A 15915-nucleotide genomic window follows, 5' to 3' on the forward strand; every position below is an offset into this window, starting at 1 on the left:
AGATACTATCACAAGGTGTGGTGCCCTGTTCAGAGTCTAGCAAGAAAGTAACACTTATTCACCCACTCGCCCACCTTTGGCAGATGGTCTGAGGGTCTCCCCTTGGCTTTGTGACAGACAGTGGTTGATTCACCTCTGCCCAGTGGTAATTATGCGTTGCTGCCAATTGGAAGTTCCCATGCTGGCATCGGAGTGGTAAGTCTAGTTCTCACTGCTGAGAATTGCAAAGTAAAAGCATGATTTCTCGATGTCTCTTTTATATTCAGCCAAGTAAAAGTTACTTAATACACTGTATCATTTACTTGTGGGGTTTTTTTAATGATCATTAAAATGCTTCTAATTGCTGTTACCCTGCTACCTCCTATTTCTCAGCAGCTCATGCAGCCTTCCCGTCAAACTAGAAAGCGGTTCTGGTAGCAAAAATGTTATGGCATTTTTGGTTTTTCCTTTCCTTTTGGAAGAGTCCCCTTTTTAATGTTTTTATTCTAATCCTCCTGTGTAAAGGACAGCTCCTTCTGGAGGGGCTTTGCCCTCCCGAAAGCTCATTGTTTTATCCACTCAACTTTAGGACAGGATTATTCCCTTGTCAGTCTTTCTGAACCAGGCTGGCTTTGCAGGCCTCCACTCCTTCTTTAAGTTTATTTATTTTTATATCTGAAAGGTAATAAAATTGACAAAAGAGGTTTATTCAGACTTTAACTGTATGGTGTACCACACAAGCGAGATAAAACGTCCAACACACTTCCTTCTATTTATAGCATCACTGTTGAGCCATTATAGTACCAGCGGTAGGTAACTTCTCCCTTCACTTTTTGAAACCTCTTTTTTGCACCTGTGTCCCACGTGGAACTTTCTGTTTGCTCAGTATCCTCCATCTTCGCAGAAGGCTCTTGGTACAAAGTGGAAAACTTCTAAGAGAAGTGAGGCCAAGCCTGTAGGGCCCCAGCCCCCAGTGTGCAGGGGGAGGAAGGGCAGGAGGAACAAGGCAAGGGGCTCTACTGCTGCTCAGCCATAACACAGCCTGCAGGAAGGCCCACGGCAGCCCTTCTGGGTGGCCTCAGGGGTCCTCAGGGGAGTTCAGCATCTCGTTCAGGTTGCGTGGAGCCCATCCCTGCAGGGGGATGTTCCCTAACAGCTCATCAGGACTGGCTGTAGCTTCCACTTGGCTCGGTCCTGAGGTTGTTCTGGAGCACCTCAGAGCTGCGGTGCTGAGTGTTGCGATGAGTAACCTGTTCCACGGTGTGAGCGCTAAACCCCAGAGTCCTTCCCAACCAGTAGGCTCCCATTTATGGATCAGATGTAGTACCCAAATGATCCTATAAACGCAGCTACGGAACGGGAGCTGCAATCTGTTTAGCAATGTGTGTGTTCATCAGTGAGTCGGGATCAGAGTGGGTGTAGGTCCCGGGGGTGGTTGACTGGAATTAGCAAAGAAGAGAGAGGTGTGGGAGGATGGAGTAACATTTCAAAAGAGAAGGTGCGTTCACGTCCACTGTTTCTAGCCAGTGGACAAGAATTCTCCTGGTACAATGATACATGAGGTCTGGACAGGGGAATAAATTGTCTTTTAATGCCTAGATCAGTGGAGGCAATAGAGCAAAGACAGCAATGCAGGAAGGTGAAATCAATTACCTCAGTATTATTTGCTAGTATACCAGCTTCACCACCTTTGTCAACACCGTAATATCAGTGTTATCTGATACAGGCATGCAACATGTCAGCTAATGGAGAGATTGCTGCCGCGGTTAGCAACAGCCCACGCCATACACTGGGACACTTACTGCGGCAGCAGTTTTGTTTCTGGCCCCGGCAGCAGGACTATGCAGCCTCCAGACCCGTGTGTGTTTGGGGCCAGCGTTCCTCTTCTGAGACTCTGCTCCCCACTGAGACCATATGCAGGCCAGTGTGCGGGGCTGCAGAAGGGAACTGGGGAAGCTGCTGTGCTCTGCTGACAGGCGTTACGGCATACCAGCTGCTCCGAGCGCGGTGCAGGTTATGTACCCGTTAACCAGCCTTTCAGCTTAGCGGGGGGCTGTAACCTGCATCAGGTGACGGGCTGGGTTTCACAGGGTTCTCCAAGGGCTTGTCTGGGTCAGTGCTACTGAGAGCCAGTGAGCTGGGGCACCCAGATCCCTCTGGTGTTGTCAGCATCCCCGTTTTGCTCCCTTCAGGCATGTATGGAAGGTGTCGACCACCAGCACCTCTGCATGTCGATGCCCATGTACTCCGAAGTGCCTGCCTTCAGAAACAATGGAAGGGCACTGCCCCCCGCCCTTGAAAGGAAACACGGGGCCTGTGTGCTTCAACTCGCCGACGGCTGCTGCTGTGACACAGGCTTTGGGAGCTCCGTCTGGCTCAGCTTTGGCTGCCACTGCCTGACTGCCTGCGCCTTGCCCTTGGGAGCCCAGTGCTGCCGCCGAGGTGAGGTGACCCTGGTTTGGCTGCTGTCGAGCCATGCCTCACCTTTGTGCTGCTTTGAGCTGAACAGAGGGGACTTTACCTCCCCTTCTTGTATCAGGAAGGTCAGTCTCCTCACAGACTGCCTTTTCTTTTGAATCTATGCATTAAAAGGCATCATAAAATGCTGTAATAGGGGTGCAATTAATGACTCTTTGGAAGCACTGTGATTACTGGCTCTCGGTGCCGTAAATAGAAAGCAGTGAGGTTCTGGAGTTCATTTCCAAACAAGTGAGTGGGAACTCTCAAACCAGGAGGCGATCAGCATGTCTGCAGGTCTGGTTTCTCCTTTCCCTGAAGTGGAGGTGGGCGTTAGGCTCTGTGCAACATCCACATCATGCCTCATCCAATATTTGCCAATATTCACTTGTTGCTTTCTGCTCTTTAGCAATCAAACAGAAACTTTTCAGCTGGTACCTTCTGGGTGACAAGGTTTGAGAAATAACCTTTTGGTCATTATTGCAGCATTGTGAAAATGTTCTTAGGTGATATAATAGCTGCATCACATGAGCAGAGTACGTTATCTCAGAGCTACCTGTATTCTCCAGCATGGTTCAGAGAGTTTGTTACAAAAATGTGCGTTAATACTCTGAGCAATAACATACACGCTGCAAGGGAAATGCTCCTGATGGGGCTGCTCAGGCTTACATGAACATATTTGCCCATTACAGAAATCTCTAAACTTACTACTGCTTAAACACCACCAGTGGCCAAAGCTGCCTTGGCTGCTGTGGGAGCGGGACTGGGTCAGTAATGCCACGTTACTGTAAACAGGCCAGGTTGTATCACCAATACTGTGACTGCTCAGGAGGCAGCTCGTCCTCTAGTTAGTTCTGGGAAATAGATTTAAATTTCAAAATTTGTATTGTCATATTAAACCACTCTAAAAAAATGTAGGTAATGATACGTAACAGACAAAGGTATCTCTTCCCAGTGAAGCCATGTTGAGTCATTTTATATTACCATCAAAGGAACAAACCAAGTTTTTACAACAATAGTTGGCAGTATTTCTATTCAATGGCATTAGCCAATAATTTCTAAAACTTCCTGTTAATTATGGCATTCAACCCTTGCAGGCTGTTCTATTTTACATAAGTGCAATCCAGTTTCCAGCCATCAACTGAAGACTATAGCCTTTTGTCGTAGCCAAACAAGACCATGCGTTACCAAACTCCTTTCTGAGGTAAATCCATTGTCATTGGATTTTTGTTTTGTTGGTGGTGTTGGTTTGTTTGTTTGTTTTTAATCCTGACACTGCCAGGTAACATTCAGAAGAGAGAGTTTATGTGCCACCACCTCTGGGCAGCTTGTCTGGCCTGCGCACGAAGGCCTGCCAGCTCAGGTCCAGGGCAGCTGCCTAGCTCAAAGATGGCGCTTTGCGGGTGCCGCTGGCTCCGGGGCCCAGGTAGCCCGTTGTCCACACCACGGCAGCAGCAAACTGCTGGTCCAGAGGAGTAGCCCTCGCACAGTGCCACGTCTGTGCTGCAGCTGCCAGCCCAGGCTGGGGACTGCTGGCAGGCGTGGTGCAGAAAGCGCTGAGCTGGCTCTGCGGGAGCCAGGGTGGACTGAAAGGCAGGAGGCCGCCTGCTATTTGGGGTGCCCAGCTCCACCAGCTCAGACAGCCGAGCTGTGTTGTGCATCCCTTGAATGCTGAACCCCCCCCCGGCACATTCGGCAAGAGGGCTGGCACAGTGTGTGCTGCTGCATCCGTCTGTCGCTGGTCCTCAGCTGCTCTCTGGAGGGTCCTGCTGGGTTTGCAGCATGTCTGGAGGACATCATGTCACGCTGTGAAGCTTCATCTTCTAGCTGCACAAAACCATCCTAGAACACAGAGCAGCAGCAGGTAAGGATAAATCTCTTGCAGGTAACTGTAACAGTGGCTGGGAAAAAAAAGTGACATTTGTTTTGTACTTATCAGTTTGACTAGCTGTAATTATTATTGCTATTGTTAGCGCTACTATTGCAATATTACCTGAGGGTGCCCAGTCAGCACTGAGCTCCATTGTATTCAGCACAAATGTACTCAAGCCCCTCAAAAACATTTACAGTTCAGAATGCAAGTGACTTACAATGGTGAAGAGGAGGGATAAAACCAAATGGATACAATTAGCTTGGGCACAACTTAGTCATCCTCTTCTTGGTATAATTATAAAATGGACAAAGGTAGCACCAGCTAACCTCAATTGCCCTTCTAGCCATAATTAACTATATTGCATAATAATGGTGTCAGTTTAAACATTGTTTAAGACCGATGCTTTGCTCGAAATTACTGTACAGCCACACATATCTTGCACAACAGACTAACACATAGCAGTGTCTTACTTCCATTTTCTATTTCGTTGTGTCATCTGTGCATAGGAAAAGCTCTTGACCAAAGAGGAGTCAGTGGTACAGTGGTAAATAAAAGTGGGTAGATTCATCTGTCTGTGGTATATAAGTAGCAGGTAAATACTAGAAGTGCCCAGAGTAGAAGTGGGTACAAAGGGAGTGCCCTTTGCCTGCATTTACCCTTGACTACACCACTTAGAAGAGTTGCATAATTGATACAATTGAACCACATCAGTCCTTTATTTATAGAACATAATGAAATGGTTTTCAACATCCTGGATCACGCTCCATGGGTGATTGCCATATATGCACCCACGGAGAATAAATAAAAACATTTCCCTAAGGTATTATGTCTCTTCACCTTCTCTAGTTTCATCCAGGATTTTTTTTGAGAAGTTCTGTAAGGAGTGCAGCATGTAACCCTGCCCTGCTGGTGCACACACTTCGTTCAGGGGAAGGCTACGGTGATGCTGCTCCACAGTGTTGAGGTCTCACATTTCCCGTGTAGTACATAAAGCATTGTCACAGTTTGGTGGAGCTCAGGGTGTGCGCATACCTAAATATACCACAGACTATTAAGCACAGTCCCCTGTGTGGTACTTAAGTTAGTCCTTGTTCAAGTCCCTAGCCTGCATTTGACATAAATCTGGTTTACCTAGAAAGCATACGGGCTGGAGCTCAAAAAAAAACCAATAAAACCAACCCAAAAACCAGAGCTGTGGCATTTGATCGCTGCTTTCAGCAATGGAAATGGAAGTGAGTCATGAAGTGGTCCCCTGATAAAGACAAATGACATAGACAATCCGAGCCTGCTGTTTGAGCCACAGGAGCCCACACCAGTTTGTGCTTGTGACAGTCTCTCATTACTGTGTCCAGCACCGTGACTGAACACCATGCAAGGAAGATGCCTTTCTACAACAGAAGCACGAGCATCGAGTGGCACTGAGACAGGGTTATGGTAAAAGTTACATAAAATGAAGCACTGCTATTATTTTATCTTTTTGTTGTTGTTGCTATTTTTGGGAAAATGTAGATAATTTAGAAATATTTCTCTTGCTGGATTGTTTGTCCATCTTCATATGATGTTCTGCTCTCTATTGCATCACTTGAATTTGGCCTTTATTTATGATGCTACATCGTTTTATGTATGCACTTTATAATTAGAACTACTAATTGCAAGCTTGCTTACTGCCCTTAGTTGGCTTTTCCAGAGCATTACTTGCAAAACGATCACAATTAGGTCTTTTCAATTGCTCAGTGAGTATTTTCATAAATTGAAAAGAAACCAGGAGCAGTTTTTTAACTTATCCTGTTTCTAAGCCTTACATGGTGACCATCTGGTGCATAGAAATGAACTGCATCAAAAATTGCATCTTTTCAGAATCTAAGCTCTCTTCTCAAAAATCCTTTTCTTCTGAATAAAAAAAAGTAATCACCACATCGACATGCTGAGAGTCCCACGCTAGCTGTTATATTAGATTTTAATTGTTCTTTTGACATGCAAAACTTTAGCCTAGACACTGCCATATTCTTGATACATTCTGAACTGAAAAAAATCTCTATAGGTTAATGGTTCTACAAGAAGGAGCTAGTCATTTCCATATGCACACTGCAAACTTAGGCACAATACTCCCATTTTATCATTTGTTATTTCAACCTTGCTGATGATTCAGTGGTGTTATTCCGCTGAAAAACTGGAGTAACACAGCAGTGAATCAGGCTCATTGGCTCTGCATCTCACTATCTAAAATGAGGATCCACCTACAGGTAAAATACTATCACATTGCAAGTATCTCACAGACTGCAATCTGTTCTGGCTTGCCAGATCTTCATCAGAAAAGGATTGCATAGGTGCAAAGTTAAAGCGCATGCTGACTGCCTTTTAGTCAATGGGAATACGCATACGAACAAGATGAGCTGGTTTGGGCTTTTCTAATTACAAATTGCCTAAATCAAAAATAGCAGAGCATAAAGTTACTTTTTTGGGTGGCTGATGTTTTTATTACCTGGCTGCCACGGCTGGAGGAAGCAGCAGCCCTGCCGCTTGCCCAGGAGGGCTGTGAGGCACAGGCGGGCACCCCGAGAGAAGCTGGCACCACGTAGCCTTGGGGCCGTGCAGAGGGACGGCCGGGTGTGCAGTGAGCTCAGGTCGCTCTCGCCAGTCACCATGCGCTGAGGCTGGTGACAGCTCCAAAGAGACATCTCTGAGTGTGTTCTTACAGCAGTGGGAATTGCATCAGGCACTACAGCTATTTTATTGGCAGCCATGAGCTCAGCTTCACCATTTTACACTTTGGTAAACACTCGGTGACAAGCCATGCTAGAAAGTGTATTGTAGGTGTAATCTGTTTACTGGGTTTTCTTCCTTCAGCGTGATCATCTCATGATTTATTGTATAGTCTCTATTCAAACTGCCAAATAACTTACCCTTTCCCTTACATGCTATTCTTGCTTTTTTCCCTTCCCGAAGTCAGTCTTAAAGGGCATCTCACAGAAATGTGCATTCATGCAGTTCCTGCAGACGTAGCCCTTTCCCCTGTGCACAGGCACCGTACATTCACCTCATGCACCCAGTGCTTAAACTGATGGATAAAAAAATGGATCCCAGTTATATGATGGTCTGGACACCCTCAGCAGGGAACGCAGCCAAATGGCTGTTGATTTGAGGAACCACCATCACAGAGGACCTGAGCAGTTAACTGAGTGTATAGTTTTATTTGGGGGGTGGAGGGGATGACTAAGGTGAGCTGCCTTTAGCATGCTAACGGGCTGCGAGGGGCCCCAGCTCATGCCCAGCAATTGCACAGGGAACACAGCTGGGAAAGCTCTTGCGTTTCTGCCAGCTGCTAAGAGCATCACCTTGGGCAGCACCTCTGCTGCTGCAGGCACTGAGCGAGGCCTTGGGCATGTTGCTGTGCCTGGCGTGGCTCAGACCTCCACCCCCAAACTGCCTGGGCACTGCTCGCCCAGGTCACCAGGGGACAAGTGTGCCAGTCGTGAGCCGCGTCACACAGGCTGCACATTGCACTGAGATGTGGCTGCTGGGTTTCGCTGCCTTAGCCCAAGCTTTTTGACCCCATTAAGGGTTTTTAGGTCTTTAACCTGAACTCAACACAGGCATTAGCAGGTAAAGGTTGGCACTGTCTGCTGGTGTTCAGCTGGAAGGAGCTGATGGCATCAGGCTGCGGTGACACCTGGGTGACACCATGAGAAGAGTGCCAGTTTGCTGGTGATCCCAGCGGAGGGGAAGGGGGGCCGTGACCTGCCACTCCCCTGCTAAAGGCACAGGCTCGGTGGCAAGGTTTGGCTGCAGCAGATGGGAGATAAGCACCATGTCTAATTGCACTGCCAGGCTTTCAGGAGCAGAGTGCAATTCCTTCTGCAGCGATGCCCAGCCTCGACCAGCACCGAGAAATTGTCACTGTCAAAAAGACACCAGCTGAACCCAGGAAAAGTGAAAAGTCATGAGATAAAGTAAGAAATAAGACAAAAAGGCAGGATCTCACAATAACACTAATGCAAACACCGATCGGTTAAGAAATGTCAGCCTAGTTTTTATCTTGTAGCAGGGAGATTGTTTTTGAGAAGCCATGCAGAGTCAAATGAATTCATAAACCTCCGTACCAGGTGCAATCATTAGTCAGTAAATGAATTACACATAATTATCTGCTTTGTATTTAATTCACTTGGCTTCCAGTTTCTTACTCTTCATACAGTGAAACTCTCTATCTCTCTCACACAAACACACTCTCCATGGGCAAGGAGGTTTTGGAGGGCTGCCACCGGCCTGACTCATGAATCAGACTCCATGATTTGAATGATATTTATCTAAGCCTGCAAACAAAGAAGATGGCTATGTGTCCAATGAGAGGATAATTATTGTTATTATGTTTATAGAGCAACAAAGTCGGGAGTTAGGACCCCGAGGGAAAGGCGGCAGGAAGGGCGAGCTGGGCAGAGGCAGGAGGCTGTAGGCAGTGTTTCAGTGCAGGCATGTGCCAGTGCCCTTGCAGGGCTCCCTGCCTGTGAGTCACCTCTGCCAGCGGCCAAGGCGGGTGGCCAGGTGAGGCCTGCCTCAGCGGAGACGCTCGCTGGGAGCCACAAGACCACCTTCCCGGCGTCTCTTGCCATGATACCAGGACAACACCGGGCCTACAAGGGTTTTGGCAGCAGCTGAAGGGAGTTGGGGTTGGCACAGGTCACCCCAGATGGCTCTGCCACTGCGAGGCTGAGGATGGGGACGTGCCAGTCTGTGGGCAAGGCGGCCCCGGCTGCACTGGGCAGCAGCGCTGACAGGGCCACCTCCTGCCTGCAGCAGATAGCGGGGGGGTTCGATACAGAAGCCAGCTGAACACTTCCATCTACAAGTACTTTAACTAAACTACAAAGAAAGGAGAAAAGAAATCTGTCACAGAAAAATCTTTCTTTGCAAGTAACAGCTGCTGCCGCAGCAGGTCTCAGAAATAAAGCATGTCCCTTGAAATGGCATTTGGGCTCACCCTGCTCCACAACTTCAGTGCAAGCTCAGGCAGGGGAGCCTTGCTCCACTGCCTGGGAGAGCTTTGGACGCTGTGACAGTGGCAGTGCCGTGTGTGACCCAGGCTTGCTCCTGTCAAGTTAATGCTCTGTACTCAGACAGGGCAGTGACAGAGGAGGCGCTACCTATCCTTTAGGACTGTCCCTAGCAAGCAATAAATTTGGGATAACCTATAATTTGAACCGTAATTAAAACCATAGTTCTAAAATACACTTGCCACTCTAAAGCGTCATCTTGGCTGTGATTGCAAGAGTCCCCCATATGCAAAGGTCACCCCGTGCTCTGCTGGGCAGGGGGCCGCAGACCTCTGACGTGGGGCTGTTGCGGAGGTATGCACTGGCACAAACCTCACGTTTCTTGTTGGGTTCATGGAGGCAGTCACCCATGTTCCCAGACAACTTCTGGTGCGTCTGCACAGCGAGATAACAACTGGCAGCTTTTCACCAGTTTGGTACCACCAAGCAACCACTCAGGCCATCACATCCCTGTCTCTGGAGACCTTGGAGAAGGATGCCAGGCTCTGGAAATGTTTTGGTTTGCAATTTAAGGACATAGCCATGGTAATGGCAAGTGGTACCCCTGTTGAGAGAGCTGGGAAAAATGTCATTTACTTCTGTTAATTTATGTGTAGGATGGTAAAGTTTGAGCCACCTTTCAGCTACCTGTAATGATCTTTAGGTTAACAATACACAGCCAGGGAGACAGCAGGACAAACAGCCAGAAGGAGAGGTTACCTGGAAATAACAAGGAATGTAGAATGAATCCTACACAGGGAACAAGACATCCTGTTCTTGTTCTCCCAACACCTGTGCGAAACACTTCCAAATTTTGTCCTTGTTATGGGAGGGGAAGCAAAACCAATAACCTGCATAATTATCAATGCTCAAAAAAACACCATGAAAAATGCAAGCTAAATAACTTGATGTCCCTTCTACTCAACCCAGTTTTAGAAGCAAATTTTATCTCGCTAGATGTTTTAACTGATGATTTAAATCCATGTTAATATCCTAGGAAGAAACATGGCAGGGCTTTGGCTAAGGAAGAATTGCCAATACAGTGATACTTTAGATCACAGAACATTCCTTTGGGGATGTGTGATGAAGTGCTGCCTTTTTTAAACTGTAGTAAATCTTCCTTACTTAATTCCCTTTTCAGAACAACATAAATTTTCTGGAGAAGTTTGATAGAAAACACCTATATGCCAACATTAACATCCCGGGGGGGGAAAGGGCTTTATATGAGAGCAATCAAAAATACTGCTGAGCCACAAGAGAAGATTTCATTTTACGGGCTTAGTGAGACTGGGAGTCCTGGATCAGGACTTTCTCGATCTCCCAAAGCTAGCACATAGCCTTGAGAAAGCCAGCCCCCCTCTCAGTGCTTCAGCCCACCGCGCTGTAGCAGCAGTGAGACACTGGTTGCTGCCCCGGCTGCCTGGGAGAACCAAAGGGCAGCGCACCAGCCACCTGAACTCACAGCGCTTCTTAGCCTCTATCTACCATGGAAAATTGCTGCTTCCGTTGAAGATTACTTTAAAATGGAAACAGGCCTTTGTGCCCTGAAACATGTTTGTTTATTTATCAGTTTATCAGTTGATCTATAATAATATTACTGCTCCCCACCAATTTGGTCTACAAGGTTTTTTAAGATCTTTGAATGGAGGAAGCAAACAAAACCATGGTATTACCAGGTGGGTAGGTAAACAGCTAAGAACAAGAGTTCACAGATATTATTGTGCATACAGCAGTTTCTGCATCTTCCTCTCTCCCTCCCTAATACACAGAGGTTTTATATTATTACTATAGGGAAAAAAAACCCACCTAGATAGTAGCCAAACTTATATGAAAAGCACCCCCCTGTTTACAGTCCCTGAGAAATAATGCCATGAACTATGGGCTCAATAAGAATGCCACAAATACTTCTCTCTGAGCTAGCTGACAGAAAACACTCAAAAGAACAGGGCTATAAATTGCTGCTTCATTCTAAATCACTGTGTTTGGCACACCTGTTCCAGCACACCTTGGGGCTGTTGCTGGACATAATGTGCCTTTAATTTTTTAAATTTTTTTAATATTGCAACCCAGATGACAGCTGGCTTTGCACACATGAGCATGGTCTTATTGTCACACGTACCACAAGACCACAGAGCGGTCATGCTCTTCACTGTCAGAATCAAGGAGGTTTCTGAAAAATGTTCTCCAGTTGCCTGGTCTTACTGAGAGCACATGGCAAGGCGCAGGCTCTGCGCTGTGTAACACGGCTGTAGAGCCGGCACGCATCCAAACATCACAGAGCGTGAGCAAAGCAAGTTCAGGGCTGTCTGCACCTGTCTGGAGAGATGTATTTTTTCAGCACAGCACAAGAACTTAGAATCAGGTCCTTTTCCAGTGTGAACACTGCCTATTTTCGTGCAAGATCCGTATGGGAAAATATATTTCAGCTTTGGAGAGAGGAATTTTTCCCAGTTTACAAACTGTTCATGTTTACAAAGCTTTAAATTGGAGTCAGTGACAAAAGAACACAGGCTTGGATAAGCTTTAGAATTGCTGGGCTTCTTGAGTTATACCAGTGAAGCTAGCCTAGTATTTTGCAGAATGATTAACAGCCTGTGCTTGTGGGGATTTTGCTAATTTTTGGTGAAGTTACTCAAGTAATTTAGAATGTTTACCAGCCCTGGGAAGATTACATTGCTGGGCCACGTTCACATGTGCCATGGAAGGTTTAGAAGGGGAAAGGGAGAATGAATGGAAAGAGCCACATCCTCCTCTGGATCACAAATCATGCCTGTTTGTACCTGAAAGACCATAAATCTATCTGTTTGCAGAGTACTGGCATGTTGCCTGGGAACTTTCATTAAAAGATGTAGTTCTACTGCACTGCACCTCTCAGTGTCAAAGGTGGCATCTTTAGCATGCAAAGCAAAGCTTTAAGGTCATGTCTGTGGTAAGAAGAAAAATACCTGATTAATCTGACAGCAGATTCAGCATCTCCTTCTTGTGGGGCTGTTGGGGTATTTTCTCCAGTGACGTTGCAGCGCGCTCTGGCTCCCAGCTTTTATGTTATTCCATTTTGTCTTGTTGCACAAGCTTTGCTCTAGGATGAACGCATGAATTCGTATTTTTGTGATGTGAAGCAATCCAGCCCTGACCTTGCTGTGGTTCCTTACATGCACATAAAGTGCCCTCTGAAGCCAGGGAGAGTTTGGCTCTACAAGCTCATGGCAGGACAGGTCATACCCTTTACGCCCCGGGCAGGGAAGACCTGCTGGCATGCTCATGACTCCCAGACCTTCCTAGCGTCTTCTGTCTGATTGGCAGACCCATAACCTGGGCTTCCATGTACAGCTTTATGGTGTGACCAGGCTCTGTAAATTCATGAAAATGAGTCCCCCCAGCACAACTAATGGGCACAGCTGTGAAATACAACCTTTTCTGAAGAACCCATTCCTGGCCCTGCCTCCTGCCACCCCATGCCGAAGTAATGAACTAACTCCATTTACAATTGTTTTGCTCAACATATGGGTCCCAGATAGGGAGAAATAGCCAAAAGAAGGCAAATTTAACTCAATGTGGGAAAGCTCCTACTGCACTGGGCATGAGTATATACTGGTGAGCTTGGCTTTATGACAAGGAAAGGACAAAAAGCCAAAGAGAGGAGGAAAGCTGAGCTGGAAGGGAGGGGCAGAAGATTTTTGTGTGTGCCTGGGAAGGAAACAATGGGACAAGGGGAAGGAATTAAAAGAACCACATCCTTCTCTGCATCATAGCCCTGCAGTTCAAGTTACTCCCTCATGCTGGACCAACCCAGAGTGCCCTACTTCTAACATTGCTCCCCTGTGACTGCTGTGGCAAAGCTCCATCCCATGAGATGTGTCTTGACCAGGGACCATTAGGGCAGCAATGCTCTCAGTGTGTTAGATCAAGCCTCCCTCCTTCTTTCTGATGACATTTTGATGTGTCTCCCACCCTTGCCGGCCTATCCCAAGTCCCTACAATTGAGCTCCAGCCCCATAGCCTCTGCTGAACATAAGCCTCCACCTCTGACCTCACAGCCAAGCCAATCCCTGCTCCAGGCAGACTAGCTCTCTCCAAAGCCTGGCACAAGCCTTCACTGGGGAGGTCCTTCCCACCCACCCCACTTCCCTGCAACCTCTTGGGGAAGAGCTACACAAGGAACGGACAAAGGCAAGATGGTATTTCCTTGCACCGTCTTGTACCTACATCCTCTCCTCTCTGCCTCCACTAAGTTTCTCAAGCTTATTATCTTGAACTGCTGCATGTCTCATTAATGACAGTATTGGTGCTTTTCCATTATTGCCGTATTCCACAACATTTGTACTACTCATAATATTCACCCTTGTACACTCCTTGTATGTTCAAAGCATTTGCAACTATTTACTGCTTATTTCTCCCAAAAGCAGTGCAAAGTGGGGATGTCAGCAATGGCAGCCTCGCTTAGCAGATGGAGCACTCAACAGAGAGAGGGTAAGACTTAGCGGCAGCAGCCCCAGCATTTGAGTGCCCAAGCATGATGTCGTTTGGTTTGAACAACCCAGGAATAGGTCTCCTCAACATACTGCTGCCTTCAGATTAAAAAAAACAGTCTGCAAGTGCCCATTCAGGGGGTCACCTTAAGAGCTCCCAGCCATGTACAATGAGCATATATGTATACATACATGTATACAAATATGTATATACGTATGCAGGTATATATGTTTATAGGCACATGTATATATGGATACACGTGCCTATATATGGCTATACATACATATATACCCATGCAATGTATAATATAGCTCTAAGGTAAAACTGCAAATATATAACAACAGAATGTATATTATATTATAGATATTATATATGTGTTTTTTATATATATATAATATACCTTATAACATATATACAACCCTATGACATATGATCAGGTTTCATTTTACTTTAATAAACCTTTGACTATGATCAAGGTATCTACCTGAACATTTGAGGTTCCCTGTTTGACGACTGAACTTCCTGTCTCCAGAGAGCAGAGGAGCTTTATCCCTTCCTTGTAGCACCTGTGAGAGTGCTGGATTGACAGTAATCAGGAGAAGCCTAAAACCACCATCCTCTCAGCTCTCTAAGTCCTACAGTTCTCAGGTCACAACATAGTAAGTAGTGCTACTACCCGGAGAGCTTCTGTTGCTGAGATCAAGGCGAGTATGAGGGAACAGGTTACACACTTGGAAGTGTACAGAGTCCTTCAGGATTTATTTGTTCACTCCAGAGAGAAAGTGAGTCATGAGAAACCTTAAGGTGGAGCACTCAAAACAAGGAGTGTATAAATGATTAGCAAGGGAAGGTCAGCACTAGTCCTTCAAGTCTGAGCATGTCCCGTTGCTGATGGTACATAAATAATACTAGTTGGATGCCTGTGGTTGCAGGGAAACAGCTATCACACTTCTAGTCTCTGACAGGTCTCTGACTCATATAATATCATCAATGAGGCTGATCTCAGTTTTCTTTAAAAAGATAGTTAAGGTTATAGGCGTAAAGTAATGGCAAAAATGGAACTTGATCAACAGACCCAGTCTCAAGTCAAAGCTGCACACTTGAGAAAAGCCAAGCTTTTTTAAAAAACACTAACCAAACCCCCTTTACTACATGGAAAGACAAATGCAGGGCTGGGAGATGGACCTGAATTCCACTTGCACTTGTGCAGCAATGCAATTAATCATCTTGTCAGATAAAATCCGATTGCAGAATCTTTATTAGTACACTGATGGAAATGCAAGAAAGTACACTGCCTGTTTTCTTCAGATCACAGGTTGAGTTTAGAGCATTTGCAGATAAGAAAAAAATCAGGTGACTTCTTCAGTGAGAAGGAATAGTGATTCTCTTGGAGGTATCTAAGAAGAACTTGAACAAAACAAAATTGAACTGAACTGCACAAAACTGAGATATTTTTTTTTCTAAGATAAGCTCTTCCACACTACTGTTTTTAAAGACAACGTTCCGTACACACCTAAGTCCACTAAATTACACTAAATATGTTATCCTTAAGTCCACTGGTACTTGTGGCATTGCATGAAGTAACATCTAACCACTGAGTACAGCTGTCCAAAGGCTCTAAGTTCTGGTATTTTCACCAATATCAGCTGTATCAGCTATGGGGGAATCCAGGCCATTGTTGTAGTTTATTACCCAGCTGTGACTGCTCTTAGACATCTCTGACACCACATCTCTTGTAGAGCTACTGAGTACTTTTTGCACTGGTACTAAGCTTTTCTTCAAATACTCTCCAGTAAATTTCTTATCATGGACTGAAGTTGGACAGGTGAGCTGCATCATAGAGATGGGGCAAATCCTGAATGGTGCAGAGCAACAGAAGCTTCTGTGGAGTGGGAAAGTATACAATAAATACAATAATATATCTTTATCTGGTCTTATGCTAAAACATCTATAAGTCATTTCACAGACATCTGCATCAGAAAGGACAGGCTGCACAGCACTGGGTAAAAAAGCAATTTTTCAGCATATTTCTATTTAGAAATTCAAGAGCACAATCCTACCACAACCCAGCAGTTAGAAGGAATGCCAGGAAAAGATATATATATATAT

The 15915-nt window shown here is 45.9% G+C and overlaps 1 protein-coding gene and 1 long non-coding RNA gene across 8 annotated transcripts in view; one reads left to right on the forward strand and one right to left on the reverse strand.

Annotated features, from left to right (window-relative positions):
- Positions 1-15915, forward strand: part of LOC308053598 (uncharacterized protein) — a gene marked incomplete at its 5' end in the record, with an annotated part of 167067 nt that overhangs the window by 48172 nt on the left and 102980 nt on the right. For 5 of the 7 annotated variants that reach the window (XR_013923680.1, XR_013923681.1, XR_013923682.1 and 2 more), the window contains 2 exons: positions 1-195; positions 2172-15915. The exon at positions 2172-15915 is cut by the window's right edge and continues 18486 nt beyond it. The exons of 1 other annotated variant lie outside the window; for it this stretch is intronic. The remainder of the gene's footprint in view (positions 196-2171) is intronic. One more of the 7 variants, XR_013923685.1, reaches the window with a different exon arrangement.
- LOC308053601 overlaps positions 34-15915 on the reverse strand; it is a 158272-nt gene continuing 142390 nt past the window's right edge. Inside the window, exon 2 of the long non-coding RNA XR_013923689.1 lies at positions 34-12415. This is a non-coding gene — a long non-coding RNA (uncharacterized lncRNA). The remainder of the gene's footprint in view (positions 12416-15915) is intronic.

This window comes from Falco punctatus (assembly GCF_963210335.1).
Source record: "Falco punctatus genome assembly, chromosome: 14".
NCBI classification, from domain to species: Eukaryota; Metazoa; Chordata; class Aves; order Falconiformes; family Falconidae; genus Falco; species Falco punctatus.